The sequence below is a fragment of the Ischnura elegans genome, chromosome 7, assembly GCF_921293095.1.
Source record: "Ischnura elegans chromosome 7, ioIscEleg1.1, whole genome shotgun sequence".
Taxonomy (NCBI): domain Eukaryota; kingdom Metazoa; phylum Arthropoda; class Insecta; order Odonata; family Coenagrionidae; genus Ischnura; species Ischnura elegans.
Genome location: NC_060252.1, coordinates 9,341,137 through 9,365,798, shown reverse-complemented (window position 1 = coordinate 9,365,798; position 24,662 = coordinate 9,341,137). Strand labels below are relative to the sequence as shown.

Here is a 24,662-nt window from a genome sequence, read left to right as displayed (position 1 = left end):
TGAAATAGTCAATTGATATGTAAATCTTTAAGGGGAGATAATTGAGCCCTACTGTCTCTTACATACAATATAAATGTTGTGAAGAAACACAATAAGAATTTATTTTATAGCCGTAAATATTTAATTATTTATTCATTACCAAGAGAGAGAAATGATGAACTGAATGTATACTTCAATTTTGCAACCTTTTAAGAAACGGATTTCCTCCGAATTTTTACCGATTTCGGTCTTCAAATGACAGCACTTATCTAACTCACGTGAATTGAATTCCATATCAGATATGAAGAGGGTAGTTGTAACTCTGCGTTCTCTTGAATACAACATGCAGTTTAAAGAACTCAAATAGCCGTATTCAATCCATTTTACTCAATGCGGGAATGTGGGATGGGGAACAGGCCTTATAGTCCAGGAAATGAAGCTCATAAAAGTGAAAAACCTTGCAATTTTTTCAAACTGAATCGATTTGCACCAAAATTTGGGAATAGACTAATTATACCCCCTACTTCAAAATCTATATCATGCCGAAGGGCGCTTTTTATTTTTTAGGGGTGAAAACTACCCCTAAAAGCTGGAACTTAAAAAATTATTTTTTAAAGCTAAATACGAGTAAAATTTAGTTTAAATTATTTGTATAATTATTTTTTTTGTTTGGAAAATAATTTTAAGGCGTTTCAACCCATAATAATCAATCCTTATTGGGGGTTAATGTAAAAAAGAATTTTCAAACTGAATCGATTTGCATAAAAATTTGTGATTATACTAATCATACCTCCTTTAAAAATTTTTTTCAAACCGAATCGTTTTGCATAAATAATTGGGGTTAGACTAATCATACCCCTTTCTTCAAAGTTTACATTATGCCGAAGGGCGCCTTTTTTTTTAGGGGTGAAAACTACCCCTAAAAGCTAAAACTTAAAAAAATATATTTTAAAGCTAAATACGGGTAAAATTTTGTTTAAATTATTTGTATAATAATTTTTTTTTTGTTTGGAAAATAATTTTAAGGCGTTTCAACCCATAATAATCAACCCTTATTGGGGGTTAATGTAAAAAAAAATATTTATCACATTGTATCTTCTTATTCACTTTCTTACTCCTTTTATTATGTATTCACTTTTTTCTCTCATGATTTTAATCACTGCACAGAAAAGATATAACAATAGGATAAACAGAACAAACTTCGTCATGGTAACATAAACAAATAAATGTACATTTATGTAGACATTACATGAAACACAATCAAACGGAGACTGTATGGCTTCTAGTCTTCCCACCACATGCATGCTCACAGGTAAGCGAGAGCTCACATACTCACACATGTGTATGTATATATACATCTTATGGGTATGTGTGTTTATTTTGTAGCAAATTTGAGTGTGTCGTTAGCTTCTAACGTAAAGTACAAAAAGTATATGCTGATTATGAGGAATATTATGCTCTGAATTGTGGATTTCGAATTTTTCGAAAATAAATTTGATTGGTATTTCAATCATAGCTCCTTTATTTTTTATTATAGAAAGTTCATTTAAATTGTATTTTGTAGGGATTTTATTGACTAGAAGGTCATATGAATTAAATTTTTTTCGAGTCATTAATTTTGAAAGGGGAGGGATTTAAGGGTTTAAATAAGGTGGAGCTGGAGGTGGAAATAGAGGTTTTAATTATCAATATCTCACCAAATATTTAGTGTATAGAAAATGAAAACACACTAAAATATTTGAAAATAAAGAAGCTACAATTTACTACTCCTGCATTTTTTTCATATCTCCAGTTTTTTTGGAGTTATTTTGAAAAAAAGAGCATTTTTAGCGAAATTGTAGAAAATGACTTTTCACTTTTTCCTCCAATTTTTTCAAAATTTAGAGTTGTAAATTAAAAAAACTTCTAGGATCAATTAACAATACTTAAATAAAGAGAAATACTGAAGGGCATTGATCAATTTTGTCTAGTGTGGTAATAAGGAGTTGTTTTCACTGATTTTTTCGTACAAAAAAGTAGGGACTGATCTTATTTTTAATCATAACTCGCTCAAATTTCATGATAAAAAATATTTGTTCTCATTATAAGAAATTTTTTTAAAAACACTTTTAAACAGATCATATAATTTTTCCTCGAAAATTATATTTTTCCCGCTATTTGGTATTGAATCTTTCAAATTTAGCGTATGACAAACAATAGATAACCATCAACAAGTTGTAGCTCGGTCCGAATTGGTCATAAAGGTAATATAAAATAAGATTTTTATTTAATTTTTTACAAGCTACAGTTTTGTAATTCACAATTTTCTAATAAAATTAATACTTTTCAAGTTATTTGCCTATAATCGATTAAAATCGTTGATTTTTTCGTCAAAAAACTGTTACTTTCAATCGCTAATAACTCGAAAAATATTAATTTAACGCAAAAAATGGAGAGAACATTTTATTCTTAGAATTCAATTTTCTATCGATTCCTGTGGTCAAAATATAATTAAATATTTCCACCCCCGAGATGGGGTGGAAACCACCCCCAGGGTAAAAGCGCCCGTCGGAATGATATAGATTTTGATTTTTGGTATATTCCCTACTTATTGTGAAAATTTCAAGAAAATCGATTCAGTTTGAAAAAATTGCAAGCCAAAATGCTTCATTTCCTGGACTATTAATGAACGGCAAAATTCTCAAATTATTATTTTGAAGAACCGATAAACTTCTCAATAAGAATTCTAAATTAAAGTATTTTCCAATTCAACAAGTACAATATTTTACTTCAACCTTACCACGGTGCTAGTTTTCGAGCATAAATTTTATTTTTATATCTATCTGCTTATATGTGGCTATGAGCAAGCAATAATAATCGTCTAGCGCTTCAATAAGGAAATTTGGTCATTAGCTAAACTTTGGGACATTGAGAGTCTTAGCACTTAACTCATTTTCTTCGTACAGGAAATTAATTACCTCGCTCAGTTTGATTCTACCCAACTATCATGGCAAACAAGTGATGAGTGAACACGATAAACGTACATGTACGCTAATAACAATACGTACATATCTTTGATTTGCCGGAGCATTATCGTATTCCAAAATAATGAAGTCCCAAAAGTGTGGCATAACTTCCAGTACCCCAAGTAAAACAAATTCAACTGTAACGTAGGAAGAGGATTATAAAATTACTAGGTACTAATTTTAGCACAATTAAAATATTATATATGTCCGTAAATGTGTTAACTGTGGTGAAAAGCATTAGCTTCTTTAATAGGAAAGATACAATGAAATTATATCAACCGTTGAACTTATTTTGACCGTATTATAAACCTAAAAATAAATGTAACTTGATTACTAATATAGCATATCTTGAGATAATTCTACAGCGATAGAAATTCGCTATGTTTGCTGAGGTGAACGGGGGCCAACATTAAAGAAATCTAACCTCAGTGAACTTGAACGCACCTCCACACTTCCATTGGCATCTAGGTCCCAGCGCGGGCATACGTACAAAAAATGAAAACAATGGATAACTCCGCATTACACATGCCTGTCCAATTAAAAATATCCCATTATCGCTGACCGACGGAGTGGAATCAAAAACCTTACAACTTCTCTCTCTCTCTCTCTTCCCCCCCCCCTCCCCCCACTATCCCTCTCCCCTCCGATATGAGCGCGCACACAATTGCGGTTTTCGTTCGGATCGTCATCAGAGAGACTTCTCCGCATCTACCCACAGCCTGCAATATACGGTCTCATTAAAAACATAACGCATGAATCTCTGCGGCCTAGGGAGTCAGGCGGACGACGCGACGGCGTATGCCTCCGCGCAGCCACGGTCGGATGAAAAAACAATGCAGTCGCGAGCGATACAATCCATGATTGACCCTCACCGAGATAGAGCTAACAATCGATTTGCCACACTGCTTCCCAAAAAAAGTATAAGAGGCAAAAGAAAGGATACACGAAGTCGAAAGACCACAATGAATAAATGACATTCATTGAATGCATTCACAGAAATTTTCCACGTGAGCGCTGTTGAAAAAGTTAAGATGCGAACATGTTTAATTTCATCAGGCTATAAAGAAGAAAGGATATACGAATTACTCATACTATGATAAATAAATTATATTCAATGAATGCATGGTCACCTAATTTTCTATATGAACACTGATGAAAAAGTTAAGACGTGAAAAAGTTACATTTCAACAGACTATATGAAAAAAGAATGTACGACTTCGAAAGGCAATGCTAAATAAATTACATTCGATGAGTGTATGCTCTAAGAAAATTCTATGTGAACGCTGATGAAATAATTAAGATGCGGGAAAGTTTACTTTCAACTGGGCATATGCAAATACAAAAATAGTCAAAAGAAAAATTTTACATGGCCTCAGAATCATGCCACGAACCCTCAACGGTAGAGAATAGCTGACAAAATAATTACCTGGTTGTTAATAAAAACGAAGGGTGAAAGAAAGGATGCATTTAGTCGACATTAATAACACAATTATTATCAATAAAGTTCATTCGAAGAATACATACTGTCAGAATATCTCGCGTACACAGAGATGAATATAATTGGAGGTGGAGAGTTTTCATACGATATGGTATTTATTCAAGAATAGTCTCAAGAAAGAAATCCTCACGGATCGAGAGTCGAAACATGGGCCTAAACCATTCCATACAATCACGAGGAATCAAATGTATAATTGACTATCACGGAGATAGAAGACCTGACTAAAACTGACATCCGATATACCACATTATTTCACGAATAAAAATTAATGGCGAAAGAATGAATCTGTTTTTGAAGGAGTATAATAAATAAATAATATTCATTTGTAACGCTGCGCTTCTTCTCTCATTGATTTCCTAATGTATTAATATGCGTTCTATTTTCAATGTGAATTTATTATTGTCAAGATATGAAAAAGCTTGATTTTCAAGAGAGATTGTTGAATGAAAAAAGGAGAGAACATTCGAAATACAGAATTTGTGTATTTGATACTTTTCTCCTTTCCCGGATAGGTAAGGAAAATACCTAAAACAAATTTGGATTGAAAAGTATCAATATAGCGCCACCACCAATACCAAGGTGTAAATTCTTGCAAACGAGCATGTTCAATTAAAATATACTACATGTATATTGAAAAATAGTTAAAGGAAAAATCCACAGAGGCTTGGAATCAACCAAGGCGCCCTGAACAACAGAGACGAGCCGACAATCGAATTACCTAATTGTTAAAAGTAACAGCGGAATAAAAGAAAGTCACAGTCGCGAACTGACGGTAAATAAATTTCATTACTGGAATACATACTCGCAGAATATTTCACCACCGCAGTGAGGAAAGAAATTGGAGGTGAACAATCTTAAATTGTCAGGTTATCTAAACAATAATAGTCTCAAGAAATAAAATACTCACGGGTCTGGAATCAAACCACGGACATAAGCTTCCCTTGCGCCGAATATAATGCAACCCACGTCCCTTAACACGAAAGGAAATTCGGCAGGGATTCAAGGAACGAATCCAAGGGATTAATGCGAAATATCTATTCCGTCATTTTCTCCTGAATTCTTCACTTAACCCGAACAGCAAGAATGCAATGCCCATACATCAATACTATGGTAGGGTCGACAAAATTACCCGCGGTGAACTTTATTGCATACATGTAAATATATTGATAATTTCCAGGATCGATGAGTAGGGCATGTGTTATTATGCCCTTTGGCAGTTAATTCAGAACGGATTGGTACTCTACAGCACGGTGACGTCAGAACGTAATAAATCACATCGCTCGTTCATCAAAACGAGAGATTAGTCAGGAGACGAGAGACCATAACTTTGAGTTTTCGTCTCATTCAGATGGATGCCGCATAAAATTTGAGATTTCTGGCATTCGCACGAATTCGGGAATTTCTTCACGTAAGAAATAGTAGCGTGGAATGACATTGCGATGTTTTCTCAGTGTTAGAGACAGAAAACAAGCGACTGACATCTATGCGCTATGCGCAATGAATAAATAATGCAACTGGCAGTTTATCTTCAAATTCTTACTTCCAGGTAAGAAGTGTATCATTATCCAAAAAGTATGCTGTGACAAGGATAAGAAGGTAAATAACTTGAATATGAATTTAGCTCTTTTTCTAGTTAAGCCTAAGTGAGCGGCTAATCTATGTTCAAACTCAACCAAATTACTACGATAGGACGAGTCAAATAATTAAAAACTATTTATGAAACGCACCGTGCCATACACACATATATGCCGTAAACCCACACCGACTGTATTCAGAAAGTTTTACCTCATATTCACACATATATTCAAACAACCGCAAATTTCCAAACTCCAGCGATTCCAAAATCTAAATTGTATGCATTCCAACTTATACTAAAAGTCTTCAGAATGTTACGTTTTTATGACTTGACGCTAAAATCGTCAGCCAAAACTCTTTTAAGTTTGCTAGATTCCTTAGTTTTTTCAAAGGGTAATTGAATGAAAATTACTGTGTCGACTGAATGTACTCTAACAATAATTTTTAATTAATTGGTCAAGTAACCATCGCGTTCTTACGCGATTTATTTGTTTCGAAGTATGTAAAAAATTAGACTGGAAAGAATTAAAATGCAGGTGAGGATATAAATTATGCTAATATATGCACAGTTTCGATTTCCACCCGGTGCGAAGAATTCAACACCAGATTCCGCCAGCTCGAAATAGTTTAGCGTTGAAACTACGCGGGAAACATACGGTATGAATAGAATTAGGGTTGTTAAGCAACATAGCGCTATAATCGAAAATATTCTGAAACCATTTCTCCACTGAATATTATAAAAAATTACTGCCGAGAAAGAGGATTGTTATATAAATATCTGATCTAAAAACGCTCCTTCTAAGGCTTTAAAGTAAAAAGTGTATTTACTACGTGTAAATAATTATCAACTTTTGCTATTCAAAATTATTACCTTGTAATTGTTATACCAAAATATAAAGAGTGATTAGTTAAAGCAAGCAACACGTCTATTCATGATATAATTCATGTTATACAATATTTATTCCCCAGAACATGGTGTCATGGAATTAACTTCCGTACTTAATTCACACGATAAGCCATAATGACATTCCATTTCTGGAAATGATTGGAATTTTTCCTCACAAAATTTGTTCCAGCATAGTGAGCGTAACAATAAAATATATTACAAAACCGAAACAATTAACTTAATAGCTTCCGTGGACCTAATCCGACAGTTTGAAAAAATAAACAAGTGGTGCAAAATGGAACCTGAGTCTTGTCGATAAAAGAAATTACCACTACTTAACCACCAGGAAACCACGCAGTTTAAATAGGAAAGGATAATATCCAAAGCGGCTACACGGGGCGCCATTTGGGTGCACCAGGGGAACGCATTATTTAAATTAATTAAGCGGAAATCATTCGAATCGCACTGCTCCGCATTACAATGGACTGACACGATCGGGGTTGTGCCGCGGAGGGGGCTTAATTTAGAAGATCATCTCCCTAACACCAAAGAGACGATAAAATCTTAATGGTGCTCCCGGCAAATGCAAAAAATGTACACATTCCTCCACACGGACGTTTTCGAGCCCCTGAAACATCCACTGACTACGGCCTAGAGTGAAATGCTGGGTCGTAAAAATAACCATCGACTCTTAGGATCACTTAGCAAAATTTTAATCAAATAAAATTCTTAGAAATAGGTTATTAAAATATCCCGTGTTTCTCATAGATCCTTTATTTCCCTTGAAATATGTGTAGATATAACTCCAATGCCAGTAGAATTGCATTGAAATTTTCCGCGAATTAGCAAAGCAAATCTATCAGTAAGTATGTTCTCTCTCTTATAAATAAAACGATTTCAAATTACGGTAATGTAATAGAATACTTCTGGGATATTCCGCTCATAGTTTCGGTTACCTAAGCACAGTTCCCCGGATGAACTTATATCAGTAGCGTAAGTCTATAATCTGTGCACCAAGGTAAAAACAGCAGTGATTTTTCAACGTCTCCACTAGGTTCTGCGTTATTCTCAAGCACACAGTTTATAATTCTCTAACGCGAAATAGTAATTCAAAATAAACTGATGGCACCTCTAAGACACTCATTCAATTGCTCACATATTTTTATCGAATTAGGCAATAATTTCGCAGCCATCGAAAAAAATATAATGATTGAGTCGTAGCAAGGCAAGTATAACTAGACCTAATGGTAGCGAGGCAGTGAACTTTATCTGAAGTGATTAAGGAATCAGTGAACACGGCCCAAATAAATTACATCAATCGCTTCCTTTTCCAAACTAAAGAAGAAATAACAACGTCACTCGAGTAATTAAATAATTTTTTTCACAATTTATTATTAATCAACTTAATATTTTGATAACCTTTGACCTTCCAAAAGCCTTGCATTCATCCTGCTTTCTCTTTTCTAGTTACAACGACGTTGATTAATCAACATTATAAAGCCGAAATATCGAAAATAAAACTTAAATGTAAGCTACAATGGTAATATAGCAGAAAGCAAGTGTTAATAATGATTAGTATAGTCATTTTTTTCATTTATAGTTATCATTTATTATTTTCAGACGTGGAAATTGATATTATGTTCTGGTGCTCTTCTTTTTAAGATTTTCAGAGAGAGAATCCCTAATTATCTCCGGGAAATCTTTATGAACAGATCAGTAACCACCCATATGTCATCTCGCAAAAATGACTATTTATGTTATCCTACTCCACGTACTAATATCTACCAGAAATCATTTCTGATAACGGGATCAAAATTCTGGAATTCTCTCCCTGAGGATCTTAGACAGAGGGGCTCCATCCATGCTTTTAAAATTAAATTGTACATGGATTTACTCAGTGGAGAGCTAAAATAAACTCCCACGAAAATACAGCCTATTACGTATCATTATTATGTATTATGTACTATATTCCGTCTGCCTATGATGTCAAATTTCAATCCTTGTTACGTGTTATTTCTTTTTTATAGGTGCGTATCAAACAACTTTACTTGACATTTTTCATGAACTTTTTGCTTTGATGAGCCATTATTTTTGTAAATTGTGTTTTTTGCTCCAAGGGTTTTTTCCCAGAGCATAATAAATATCTATTCTATTCTATTCTATTCTATTATGAAATTTTTATCGTTTCATTACGATCCTCTTCAAATTCAGTACTCAAGGACGGAGTTTCTTTTAATTCGTAAAATAGCAGTAAATGTGTAAATCAAACGATAAATTATTACATTCTCTCATCATGTAGAAGATCGCCACAGTGACAGCATTATCGAAAGGCTAAGTCCTTACTGAATACGACTACAGATCATTATAACCCCCACGAAAAGGAAGGTATTTGGAAAATTTGCTATCTTTAATGGCAAATGGTAGAAATAGTGGAAAAACTGCTCTCTATAACCAAGGGTTACATAAAAGGATTCCTTGAACTTATTACGTACTTTTAGCTGATCATAGGACTGGGTCCTTACTGGATGCTTGAGGAAACAATACACATTATAGAATTTCATTTTACAATAAACAAATCATCAGGCTTTCATAGCTACATGATCTATGAGACATTATCTCTTATATGTTTACTTATACCCTCATTAAAAAATTGAAACACAAATCGTTTACTGCAGAATTGTTAGCTTAGCAAGGATCATAATGTAAATCAGTGCGGTATATGTAAATAAATATTAACCGTGATTTCGTTACAGCGTTAAACATTATCGAGATTTTATGTTTAGCACGCCGTAAATGCCATCAAGTGTTGGCTGTTTTCGTGAACAAAACTTTTGGAAGGAGGCAGGGAAACTTTTTAATCCGTTTTGAAGTTTTCAAAGATGCTAAAATTATTATTCCATCTCATAAAATTAAGAAAAAAGTACAATATCCGGATAAATTTTCGAAGATATTTTCAAGACTTTAATTAAAGATGCTAGCAACAACGTAACTCGGTAACACTTAAATATTCCCTGAGTTTTCTAAGTTTTCCGGGGGAATTGCTTTGTTTCAAGGGTCCTACCCATCTCTAGATAGAAGGCGTTTTTGGGAAAGATGGCGAATGGGGTAGCAATTGCTAACGATAGGAAAAGTTTAAGGTGTTTTTACTGCTGAGGTCAACATCTATAGAGGGTAGAAATTCGGAAAGATACACTTTTGTAAGTTACACTGGTGAGTTTCAATAAACCATCTGCATGCTATTGAAAACCTTCAGCCCACGAATCAGCGTGTGAGGAAAAAAATAACACAAACATTATCACATTTTCCTGATTTTTCCATTAAATACCATGGCGGATACTTTTTACTACATACACCAAAAGATGTCTACCTTGAATTTTCTAAACATATAAATGAATTTATCACCACGATGTATCCCAATTAGAAACTAAATCAAGAACTGAAATCCAGGGCATGAACACTTCTGTTAACTAATTTCCAAATATGAGCTGTATATGAATAAGTCAATAAAGTCAAGTAACTAACAGTGATAACAGAAAACTATTGTGATGGATAGTTGATGGAGAACTTTCCAGATAACGTATATAATCTCAGGGTAAAGTTAGTACAAAAATGAATTAATACGTATCTTTTGTATTACTTCGGATGGAAGTCAAGAATTCTAATCTGATTTTGGCCGGACGCTGCTCGAGTCAAAAACCGATTTTTACGAGATACTCGCAGAATTCTTTGACTTTTCCCCAAGTTTTTCCAAAGGTCCAAAATTCCCCCAGCACTGCAGGTTTTTCTGGTTTCCCAGGTCTACGTACACCCTGGAATATGATCTTTACATCATCGCAAGAGCTCCACGATTAGGATTTAATCTCTCCGAATGTATAATTAGGATGTAGAGAGGATTAAAAAAATTGATATTTAAATATTGAGCCATGTAGAGAAAACGGAAAAAACGGAGGGAGGGAAGGGAGGTTAACCGTCAAGGAGAGGAAAAGGAATGCAGGTGCCGGTCGGGTCAAATGGGGCACTAGGAACGGACAGGCGGCCGCAGGGTCAAATGGGGCCGGGGGAAGGCGGCGGGCGTTGGGCCGACCAACATGTGGCGTATGCCGCCGCCCTCCCCACCCCTCCCTCCATCCCCCATGCTATTCCGGCCAATCTTTTTCCCTTGCGTCCAGTGCTCGCGGTGGCCGCCCTCTCTATCAACCCGATTAATGACCTCGCCGCCGCACCCCAATACCTACCACCCCCATCGCCCACACCCTCGCCTCACATATACATATATGGGTGCCTCCACTCTCCCCGAATTTTCCAACCCCTACATTCCGCTTCCACGCCATCCCTCCCTTCTAAACTCGACCAATTCTAGGAGAAGGTTTTGGCAAGCCTTTCTGGGAGGGTCTCAAAAAAAAACCTTCTTTCACCCACTTCCATTCGTATGCGTCCATTAAAATCGACTTCAAATGAAAAATAATGAACGGGATATGATATTTTTATAATATTTTCATGAACGAGAATACCTATATGTTGATATTTTTAGTATACCGAACCTAGCCGCGGAGATAACTTCAGGGAGTCACCCGTTGAACAAATTGTGCCAAAAATCATTAGCCTTGTCCGGTCAAGGCAAATGATTTTTTTCTGCGAAATTTTCGCACATCTGTTGAGAGATTGAATTAACCAAACATTAATCATTACCGGTCTTTGCATCATTTTTTCATGTAGTATTTCATTTCCACTAAATCATATCAGTCATTCAGTAATTATGAACTGTTTTGAGTACCTTTCATTCAAAGAGAATTTTACTTGCTAAAACGCATTGACCACATTGAATTAACAATTTACTTGATTTTTTATTATTTTTTGCACACAGAATTTCTTTTAGTTGCATTATTATGCTGAATTTTTTTTGCATTCGTTACTAACATTTTTGTACTACTTAGGTGTACCTTTAGGGGCTTCCAACTCGCTTCATGTGATCATCTATGTAGGTATAACTAACGTAACAGAGGGAAAGCAATTAAAACTATTATTATTCATAATACATTATGTCTTTGATCAACTTTGGAGTTTAAGATCTAATTTTTGTAACTGGATTCATGCTAGCATAAGTACTCCTACAGGTGTCGAGCTCCCTCAATATTCAAGTTCGTTTAGAGATGGACTTAAAATTGTTTGCATGTTCAGACTGAATCAAAACTATTCGGTTTTCTTTCCTCGAACGATTCCTTTGGCGCTTGGCTTCTCATCGATGATTTTGACAGGTTTAAATGAAGCTTCTGACACACCCACATAGAAACCCTCGAGGTGTGATACGGCCCAGGGAAGGATATAGATGCCTCATGCATGAATGTGTTATTCACACCCTACATACTTATCCAGGGATGAGCTTTACCCACACCTAACCTTCGGGTTGTGCGTGAAAAAAAATGCATATGCGCACACATAATTTCTACATATAATATGATAATATGCATGTATAATTTGATAAATATTTTAATCATGGAGCAGCATGATCTTCCCCCTTCATAGTACATGCAAAAATATTCAAAAATGATGAACAAAAAAATTATGAAAATATTATCCGCTCGAAATTCCTAGAAAAAAATATAATATTGTTAATTCACTGAAGCTCCCATGATCTTCCCTTTCATGTTATAATCTTGGCGGCATTAATTTCCCTGTTTGCAATCTACCAAATTATCAGAGCAAAGAAAGAGCTAGCGAAAATAAAGTATTCATATATTCATAATATTCCATTCCGCTGAAATTTTAGGAAAAGCATCCTCCGAAAGTCCTCTAGCTCTTTTTGTTTAACTGAAGATTAAATTAACGCAAGATAATTTGCTTCGATAAATAAATAAATAGATAAATGAGCAATCGCTTGTAATGGCGGAAATTTTTATCCATATGCAAAATACCCGCTTGCTATTAACCGATTCACCCTTTTCAAGGAAAACTTAATGACTAGGAACGGCACATTTTTTTCGTTTTCTATCGTCTTCTTGTGGGTCAGGAGATATTTCGTGGGATACCAGTTCTGAATTTTCATATATTCCGATTGAAGGTCATATCAAAGCAAAGTATGTTTATGTAAAAATTGATTTATATACCTGAGGACTTTTCCTTCTAAAATTAACATAAAATTTACTGAAGTTGATAGAAATGACATTGAAAGAAAAAATGCAATTTTCAACGAATATAAACTTTTATAATTATTTTGTACCTTGAAGATGATGTAATAACATGGAAACATGAGTCGGGAGTAAAAAATTTTATAATCGTGGAAAATTGCATGTGTTTCTTTGAATGTAAAAAAATGCCACTCCTTCACGCTTAGTTCTCTTGATTTACTTGTAATTATGATTTGAAAATCGCTTATAACGAAGAAATTCTTTCCTTAATACAAATTACTTATAATTAACTAGCCAAAGGGTATGGTTCCGTTGACACAAGAAGACCGAAGCCCTGAGAAATAAGGAAAACTAGCGTTCACCAAACTCCACATATCGTTCACCTAACTCTTGATCCCTTAAGTTTGTCCAAAAAATATGTACGGCTCACTCGTCCAGCTTTGTCGAGAGAATACAGTGCATAAATCCTTCCATCAAATGCACACTCTTTCATCCCCTCCAACTGCCACACCCCGCTTTTCCCCTTTCGTATATATGAGGAGAGAGATTGGAGGTGGTTGGGAAACGTAGGTAGGTTGGGAGAAAAGAGAGTGGTGGGTAGGCGGGAGGTTAGGTCCGCTCGCTCCCGCTAGGGCGGCGCTGTATTCCCGCCCCTTCGCGCAGGCCATGGCTTCCGCCGACTGAACACACGGCCGCTCTTCCGACGTCGACCACGCCAAAGAATAACGACCTTGGTCGGCCCAAAATGGGTTTTATCTATGCCTCTAAATGCGCTCCCTTTTTCCTCCCCGGCCTCTTTTCCTATTCATTCATCTCGCTCAACCCCTCTCTCCTTTCTCTCCATCCGAAAGAAAATATGCCGCATTTTATCCGTTCCGATCTAATCCAAACTCCCTCCTCATCAGCCACCCTCAATCTGTCCATGTTTCCGCACTGCATTGATGGTAAAAATCCCCCGATATAGGGTTTCACATTGAGGGAAATACGTTTTTTTCACCTTTTGAGTGTTCTTTCCACCTTTGAGTGTTCTTTCCGTACACATAAATCACCTCAAAACCACATGAACCGAACTATAAAGATTTTTGTTTTTTTAGCACAATTATTTCTCAAGAACTGAACATGTGTGTTTTGGAAACAGCGACACATCAGTATACTAAAGGTCGTTCTAGCTTCAGTATAATGCGTCGTAGAAGAAGAAAATACTAAATAAATAGCGCAACACATATGAAATGGTTACCCGTATTACTATCAATCCTCGTATTGACATTGCAATCGTCTAATTAGCGATTCGAACTCAATGGCAGAGAGGAAATATCTTCCAAGGAACGAAATTGCTGGTTGGAAAAGCTTTTAAAACGAATTCTTTTGTCCTGCTCTCATTAGCTTACATTCCTCGTTTTTCGTAGCCGGTTCAGAGGCCTGCTGATTCATGACGATGTGAAACAATAAAGTAATGTATGCTCGAGTGAATTTACATGCCGAAATAATTAATTACGGCAGACATCAAGGGGTAAAAAACTTGGCAACAATGAAAAAGAGGGTGATTCATCCCCTATCATCAAAGGTTTATCAGTTTAAGTGCATCAAAATTCGTAAAGGAATAATGTTCATCCATATAATAAGGGAGTTGTTTGCTACAATTAGCCAAGAGCTATAAAATTTCCATGAACTTCATGCAAATATTCACCGATTGACTACTGGAAAGTACAAATGAAAACAATAAAATTGACAATTACTATTTCTTGGATGAAGCATTCTCGGTGAGACTTACACTAATCAATTTTTACTCACTTTATTCTTTAAAAAACTCATTTTGTCAATCAAAACGACTTACACTTAACAGATACCATATCTATGCATTTAATTGTCTCTTAATATTGATTATTCTACCTTAGAAGGGACCTTCTAGACGGCTTCTTTTGCCACCAAATCTATCAACAGATTTCTAATACCAATCAGAAACAATGAAATCTAAATGCATAAATCTAAGTATGCGGAGCTTTATAACAAGTCAGGCTTTCTCTTATCTCCAAAGTTAATTGTTTTATTCCAAGTGAAACTAGTTACAAAGTGCATAAAACTCGGTGTCATGGTTAGATTTATAGCCCTTAGGACAATTCAGTTTATTCCAGAGTTAAGTTTTAAAATGAAGAGAGCTTACCAAAATAGCGTCGTTAACAACTTAAATCACCCTAAATAGAGATAATTCCGGACTATAAAACAACACTGATAATATAGATAAACCCTAATAATATAGATAAACTTTCAAAATAAAATTTGTTAGCCATTAATCAGCGTTTGTATTTTCTGTTATTCGCCTATAAAATACCCACACGTCTCAAGTTATTAAATTATGATAGCTTTGTGAGGAAAAAAGTGCTGACAAGAAACTGCTACTTCTGAGAAAAGGGAACTAATAGAATGAGTACCTACTGAAAGGAAGTAAGAATTATTTCCAAAAGAAAATATTTGCATTGGTGAAAAGTGGAGAAATTTAATCATACTGATAAAATAAATTCTTTCTTTTCTAAACTTCAGGAATCATAAAACTTATTGATGACCATAAACGGAAGAAACAGTCAGTCACTGTACTCTAAGTCATAAATGTGTGTGGAATTTTTTCATGGTTGCCGAACTAACCACTACATAGTAACCACCGAAAACAATGTACTTTATTTCAAATGGTCATACAACTGAATATAAAAAGAGTATAAATATATTTACATTACAATCTCTAAAAAGAGTAGTCAATCAAAAACATAATGCCTTTCTATTTACCAAACTCCATACCTAGCATACGAAAGAATTAGATTTATTTATTCGATACTAGGAATGATATACCAACCATCAAGAGCGAACTGAGGGAAAAAAAACTTGCCTCCTATAGGAAATACGGAGTAATTTTCCGCTCTCCTGCGTTATTCACAAAAAAACACCTCAATATTATTTTTCGAGCTTGATGCGCTAAAGATTTTGAAAAAATATGTGAAAATTTTGCATTTTGCAAAGTTTTTCACTCATCGCGAACAAGATTGTTTTGAAAAAATTGGTAAATCTGCCACGTTGCGAGTCTACTTTGGCATACTTAAACGTATTTAAAAGTTAGTGCGGTATATATTTATAATCAGAGCAGGTTTTTCCATTTAGTGTAAAAAAAACGTCTTCGGTACAGAGACAAAGTTTTACAGTGACTATGAGGCTATAGACGGGAAAACTTGTTGCGTGGGAAAAAAGTGGTAAAAACTTCCGGCAAAGAGGCTCAACATTCTAAGGAGTTTTTTCTTCTCTTTTGCATATACCTGAAAGTAAGCAGAAAAAAAATTAGGGTGCCTACAGATTTCCAGTTTATGGTTATTTTTAGGTTTTCCGGGAGGTAAATTACTTCTCACATAGAGACTGCAATGGTTTTTTTACAACAAACAGTTTCCCAAAATTAATTTTTTAATGTATACTTCTAAAGTCCTTCTTAGTACATATTAAATTACAGGTCCTGAATCCAAACTTAGGATTCTGCCTTCTTTTATATTCTAAACAATACCAGATACTGAATAAAGCGCTGAGACGGCAGTCGTTGTATAAAAAGTGGGGAAATTAACTTCTGTGGATGGCTTCGATTGCTTCAGCACCCATGAAGGACAAAAACTGACACGTTATTGTATTTTGAAAGACACATTATTACAGCGAACTACTTTCTTCGAAATACTCAATACATACTTCATACGCCAAGAAGCTATGCAAGCAAGGATAGGTGTCACTAGCGTCCATTGTAGATCAGATCGTCTGTAGCGGCTACCCTACCGAATGAGGTTTAACCGCAATCAAGATAAATACTCTATTTATTATACATGAAATGTCGTCGTAGTGATTTCTCCTGTATCCAATACTGGTTTGAATTTAAAATAAGTCCTAAATTCTAAGTTTGGTGACCACCGGATAAAGCTTAGGAATTGGTTATACCCAACTACGACCAATGAATCAATCTGAAAAAAATTTAGAAAATGATCCTGTATGTATGCCTACGTAATAGAACTGGGAAGTACTCAACTCAAAACTTTAATTGGATGATAAATATGGCCAAAGCATTCAGCGATCGACGCATAAATGTAGACAGATATTGACTCAATAAAAGTCCACCATGACGCAGTAAGCAAATTTTACGTTTTAATAAGCCAAACAATATTCCTATACCTACTACGCCCTTTCACACGAATATTTGGGAATTCAGAAAGTCGCGGAATGATCCGGATAATATTGATATAAAATATACTGTATTGAAACAAAAAGAGATTGATAAATAATAATAATATTTTTTTAAATTTAGCGATGGGACAAGGTGAATTTCAAAAATATGTTCAATTCAAATAAATTATTCCCTCATAGCAGTAAAGCAATCGATTTTTGTAGAACCTAGAGTAATTACTACTGAATTAAAAGAAATATAATTCTCGATTATATGGAATATGTATTCATTTGAAGGACGCAGTTCTCTACATAATTCCACGAGAAAATATTTTTTACTGCAAGAATATAATTTTAAAAATTAATTCAAATTGAATCAACAGCAATTACTAACTTGTACGTATATACATGTGCATTCGAAGTTCATCATACGACTCAAGATTTCCCACGGAAAATATTTGAATGGAGCAATCATCAGAATTTTACCAAAAATCAAATGCGGAGCGCACATGATTTTATCATCATCAAAGATTATACTAATTCTATAAACTACGAATAAAAATCAAGATAGATAAAATAACTTTAAAATTAGGCCATTTAAAATTATTAACAGAAACCGTACTATTCATCCTCCTTGCCCCCATACCAAGAGTAAACAGATAAGAGGAAAATGCATTACATTTTTAATGCAAGGATAAGACTAAGCTAAGTCAACTTTTAACTTGGTATCTAGCTAATTGCTAGTATCGACCAATTTTTTTCTTTCCTTCAGAGATGATGGTTATTTTATTGGAAGTTTTATAGAAAGTCTGTAACTTGCAATGTATATTTAGTGCGCTAGGAGATTTATTTCAAATCAAATTTCAAATTTATTTCAACGACATCCTTCAGTGTTCTTATAAAAAAGTGACATGCATAATTTTTCTTGGATATTACACAATTACTAGTGATTATTACTAACGTTAGTGAATTTTGTTAGTGACATGCATGTCAAAAAAAACGTTGCGTTGTTACCCGTATACCAGAGATAATAGGTAATGGAAAAATATAATTTATGAGGATTTTTAACTCAATGATAAGACGATTTGAATTTTTTACCTTTTAATCTTGCTTATAATTGACCGAAATTTTTCTTAGCTTCACACATTATGTTTCAGTACATGCTTTCACGCAAACCAGGAGCTTGAAATGCAAATTATTAGATCGAATTTAATTCAATTTCAAAATGTGTAGAAGCGACATCATTCAGAGTTCCGAATGAAAATTGGCATGCACGTTCAAAAAGCGTCTCCTCTCTCTACATACGTATGGTTTACCATACTTTTTCAATGTTCATGTAAGCCAAGAACTAGAAATATAGGTATACACCGCATTAGATATATTGTAGTTCAAATTCTAAATTTAGAGCAGTGACTTTCTTCAGAATTTTAAGTAAAAAACTAGGCACGTACGTTAAAAAAAAATTCACCTCGAGTGATTTTTTTCTTGCGACCAGTTGCGTCGTTCCCGCATCAGCGTTGCAGAGCACGTAATCCCATTCTCGCGATGGACGGCTAAAATGTCCCAAAATTCTTAATGAAGCGATTGACCAGCGATCGCACGGAGGGCTGCCGCGACGGCACCGCGTGTTCCCAAGCACCTTCGGCGGGCGGCGTGACGCTCGCTGCCACGTCCCGGTGAGGGAAGAGGGCGCCCGACCCGCAGAGCTTTCCGGTCACTTCCCCAGCTCCGCCGCCGCGCCTGCTGCTGACACGGTCCCCGCAGAAGGAAGCATCGCATCGTGGGACCCTGCGACTCACTCTCATATTTTGGATCGCAATACGCTCTATCAATGTCTCCGGTAATTTTGAACCGTTGAAAAAAATACTCATTCGATAACCGATTGACTCGCGTAGTCTCAGGTGAACCACTTGTTTCTATATACTCGGCTATCTTTCAATATAGTATTCTATCCCTCTGTGGCGTAAAAAAATTAAAAAAATGATCAAGAGACTGCAATCAATATTATAAGGATAGTGAGAAACTACTACACGATGAGAACAACACTATTTTTTCTTTTAATCTGCAGGACCTAGTTAATTCCACCACCCGAGCCTAGTTAATTCTATATTTATAGGTTATCTACCTTGAGCAAATGCCGTGTTTTGTTACCTTAGAAACTCTCGTCTTGTAACTCTTTTTCAATGGGATCAATTTTTGTTTTTTAACCATCAGTAAAATACTATAAGAACCTATTTTATGCTGTTATCATGGTCTGACTACCTTAAGCACAAGCCAATTTTGGCTAGCTCTTCAGACTCATGCTTAAAACTAATTCCCATTGATAGCAATGTAATTGAAATAATTAGTACAATACAACCAGAACCTAGTCAATTACATCCACATTGGTCAGATTCCTTTCATATAGTGTCTACTAATGGATTATACATTTTGTTTGCAAGTTCTGACGGATATCTCTAACGTTAATTAGGATCTACACCTGGTGTCATCTTATGTGCATATACTGCGGGGATCTCAAGATCCTGCTTTATGTTGAAAAAAGAAACACTAAAAACTCGCTCGGACGTGAAACCAAGGAAAAGTGTGTTAGGCAACAGCAGTAAACTGGAAAATGCAGAACATTATTTCATAAACTTTTATTTCAACAAAGGTTAATGCGAATCGATGAGGAATTAATTTTAACTAAATTACTTCTGCTTATCATATATTATTTCTCGACATCGCAAACGAATGGGTTTTACGTGCGCCTCGCATTTGAGACCGAACTTTTTGTCATCATAATTTTACATTACACATTTTTTACAGCGACATTTTTCAGAGCTCTAACTAAAAATTCGCATGTGCATTAAAAAATGTACAGTTTAAACTTTTTCTCGTTTATTATTATTACTCTCGGTATCAGAGCTCTCACAGCCCTTATAAATATTAATTGCCATCTCTAATACACTTCTTTTATTTTCTACGCCATAGAGAGATAGAACAGCATATGGATAAATAGATAGTAGAGTATATAGAAACAAGTAGTTCACCAGCGGCTACACGAATCATTCAATTGTTGAATGCGTAGGTATTCTTTTTTAATAGTTCAAAATTACCAGAGATATTGATAAAACATATTGATAGCCCAAATTACGATCCAAAATATACATTTATTTCCAAGATTATAATTCCCATTTATGTTAAGAATGGTTTCTTGTGCTTGGAGGGGATACTTGATAGCAGGCATATTCGGGAAAAGGATCGGTTTAGAAATCGGAGGACAGCGAGGCGATGAAGCAAAACAGGTGGCCTACGCCTCATCATTCGCAGGTCGTGACTATCGAGAGAAATCCAGCGACGAATAACAATGCCCAATCGAAAAGACATTTCAATGCGGTCATACGAGAGGACACCGAGAACATACTCAAGTTCATACCAACTTTCCCTAGTGGACTACCACATCACAAGGACCCAAGGAAGTTTTTGAACACACGACGTATCTACGGTTGTCGGAAAATGTAAGCCAAGCGTAATAATTTCAACGTGTATGTGATAGATTTATACTAGGCATTTGAATACCAGTGACGATTATAGCAATACGAGATACTAATTACGGGATGATTGTCATTTCAACCTGTCAAATCACCCATCGGGATGACATTGTTTGAATAAGATTCAATGACACACAACGGTAAACTATGCTTCGCAGTGCTATAGTTGGTTTCCATATTCAACTCAAGTTTTCCAGAATATATACCGTAACCATACATAAGAACCCAAAACCCCAGTGCGCATATATCGCGGTACAACATGTGGAGGTTACACGAGAAACTTAACGTCCTGCGGGACAGTCACAGCCGCCAAACGTATGGGCATTTGTAAACTCGACTAATGATTTTAACACCTCCATAACAGATTCGCCATCACTTTGAGATGATTAGAGCGACAAATCACAAATGACAATACAATTTATGATCATTGAACAATAAAAACTACTTGGTGATATGGTTAAGTGATATTTATAGCTAAAGAAGGTTTTATGGAATTTTTCCGGGCCAAGCGACGAAAACATGAGTAAAAGAAATCAAATCACAAACAGAGATTTAGAAGCTGCCGAGGTTTTTCGACGTAATTCTTGTTCCTAAGAATGAAAATTAAAATGCGTTTTCAGTGCAGTTAAAATTCTTCAGTGAGGATTCTTCCAGTTCGGCCTACTAACAGCGACGTGCACCGACTTTTCAAACCCATGATTAATTTCAAGTTTGGAATGCCTTCTGAGTCTTATAAACAATTTCTGCAATAATATAAAATAATTAATTGAACTCTCCGTCGCTTTTCCTATAGGTTAATAAGGGCGCCACCGGCCTAAACGATTAGGCGGACCGCAATTTTCCATTAACAGTCGCCACTACATAATCCTGAATTTAAACTACACACCCTTCCGATTTGCGTTTGCTGGACAATTGAAATAGTCCTCACCTGATTCCACTTTTTTCACGCAACAATACTTTTTCCACCAAAACTATTTTAAAAAGTCGGGAATAACCGTCTTAGGTGTTGTACAGTTCAAATAATGCGATCAAACAACGCGATGAACAATTCGCATCACATATTTTCAAACTTAGTATCACTGTCATTTATTATTCAGACGAAGTTTATCCGTTATTATCGCATTCACTTCCTTAGCATAAAAAAAATTTATATCTCGTAAGTTTATTAAAGATATAAATGAAAAGACAATTTTACCTTTGCATACCCGAATCGTGAAACCAAGAAGCGTCACCAAACTCAAGGATGGATGGATAGAGAGAAATATTATAACCAGGCTCCGTCGCTAAGTTCTAACAACAGCAGAATTTGACGCGTCGATCACGAAGAATTACTGGTAATTAAGTGCGCAAAACATACACTACCTGCATACAGATCTGATCAAGTATACCTAATGAGAGGATGAAACACAGATGTGAAATATAGAAGACATGCCCCCAAATTATATTTCACCTCTACCGGGTGGTGAGAAGGTGAGATACAGTACAGGGGCACCCCGTCGTGACAATATCAACGCATGACAACAAAAACCTCCAAGCCAGCGACTCCCCGACACACATCAACTGTCCACAGGTATCCATAGTAAGGCGGGTCAAATACTCACAGTTGCGCCGGTGGTTGGGGAAGGATACGGCGTCTGACGGCCCTCCTCGTGGGGAAAGCAGCTCACAAACCCCGGAGAATCAACTGGGATCGGCTAACTTCCCAAGAACTTCGTAGTTCACACAGCCAAACGAGAGAGGAATATTCTCAGGCACTGTTCCAAATTTCACCTTTCTCCAAACAATCCTCAGAGGAGCATAATCACGGGAACAAACTCGGGGCACAAGGTAAGGTAAAATACCACGAGAAAAACAAAAAATCGGTCTTCTCCGGCACGAGACAGAAAAAAACAAAACACGGGCAGATTCCGTGTCCCAAGACGGGACGGGCGTGTTATGAGAGTTTTGCGAAGGGCGGTCCGGGGTGAAGCAGAAGAGAACACGAGGTTATGTTGTTCCGAGTTTGCCGGGGCGAGTCCCAACGTTGACGTTCAGCCTCGCGGGCCACTACTGACTACTCGGCGCGAATCCAGCTCTCGGCTTACCGTACTCCCAAAACCTCCCCCACCACGAAGACGGGGACTCGCGACCATCCCCCCATCCCACCCTGCCGATCTTCCCCTCCCCTACCTCTCCCCTTCCTGCCGACGCCGGGACCGCCTGCCATTGGTGGATATAATTTCGACGGGGTGGCGCGCGCGGCGTTTGCGCGCTCTGCCAGTCCCTTCCCAGGTTGCAATGGGGGTAAGAAGGGCAAAAGTCTTCGGAAACACGCTCGAGGAGATGGGGAAAACTTATGCCTTGTTCACAAATCTCAGGATCGAGGCGAGATTCACACTCACCGAGGGAGGAAAATATTTACAGGGAGTCAAAACTGTGTCTTCTCTGTCGAAGATACGTGAATGGCTCGGAAAAAGATTCGCAACTCATAGGTACAGCAATAAATGAGGACAGGGTGTAGGAAAGCATTATCACGGGAAAAATTCAGGGCACGACTTCAGGTAATACCGCGGGAAACAAAAACATCAGCCTTTTCTTCTTCTGCGGCACCAAAATAAACATGGGTGAAGTTGTTATAATAAATGTCTAAATGACAAATCTTCATTAAAAAACAAAAAATTAAAAACGTTATTAATATTCCAGGTATTTTAAGGAAAAGAACAAATTTTGGCTCATTACACCTTTTCACATGTAATTTTAAATGCCACATTTCATGAAACTATTCCAAATTCTATGAAAAATAATTAATCTTAGGTAAATAAAACAAATAACTGAGAGACAGACGATTTCCCCCTCTTGCCTGTTCTATCCTTAATGTTCAATACGAAGTTATTCACTCTTAAGGAGGGCTTCATTATTCTGAGCATACTGATCTAACCTAATAACAAAGAATTTTATGGTTAGGCTAAAAATAGAATAAAAGAAGTTTGTGATGCAAGGCAAAAATGATGATGGAACATTCCCACGGACAGTAAACAATTCTCAAGTCAACTTCAACTGAATATTAAATATTTTTAGTAAAGTACTTAATTAGAGGTTATTGCTAATTCGCACTGAATTCAAGCATCACCAGTGTTGGAACTAATAGTGGCGAATTTCAATTGAAAGTGGAAATTAAGAGCGTGTTTTCAGCAACCTACAGTTTTTTTCCACTTGACCAGCGAGTTATGCTTCGTAATGAATGTCAAATCCTTCTCTAATGCACGTGTAAATGGTGACTGTAGTCGGAGGCACACCACAGTCCTAAATCCTATCCTTAATTAGTTGATAAAATAAAATAGAGAATACCACATGAATACTGAACAAACATACCAAATATTGAGCAATAAAAGAAAAACATTAAATAGCCTCCCTGATGCACATGTAAATGGTGGTTGTTACCACAGACATACTACAACCTTTCCTTAATTAGTTAGTCAAATCAAATGCAGAATCCCACATGAATATTGAACAAATATACCAAATATTCAGCAATTAAAGAAAAAAATTTAAATAGTCACAAAAATGTGTACAACAAGGCAATATAATAGGGTACGACGTTAACTAACCATTAGTAGAATTTCACAATGCCCCATGCTTTAATGACATCAAAAATATATCACCAAAATAAAAAAAAATAAAAATAAAAATAGGGTAGTTTCATTCATCGAAGAAAACGAAAGGCATTGATTGCGATTCCTTACCCACCATTAGTGTATTCAAAATATATTCAAATCATTTGGTTTTAGAAATACCGGTTTAAACAAATGGCAATGGTCCTTTTTAACCTCATTTGAAAAAGGCCAGATTGGCGCCCATGCGATGCCACTCCACGTGACGTCACAGGGACCTAGTTTCTATACGAGT

General features: G+C 36.0%; 1 protein-coding gene across 3 annotated transcripts in view; it reads right to left on the bottom strand.

The window, feature by feature from the left end:
* LOC124162188 (Down syndrome cell adhesion molecule-like protein Dscam2) overlaps positions 1–22,813 on the bottom strand; it is an 833,647-nt gene extending 810,834 nt beyond the window's left edge. For all 3 annotated transcript variants that reach the window (XM_046538622.1, XM_046538623.1, XM_046538624.1), the window contains exon 1: positions 22,379–22,813. The gene's annotated coding sequence lies outside the window, so the exon portion shown is untranslated. The remainder of the gene's footprint in view (positions 1–22,378) is intronic.
* Positions 22,814–24,662: the final 1,849 nt, after the last annotated feature.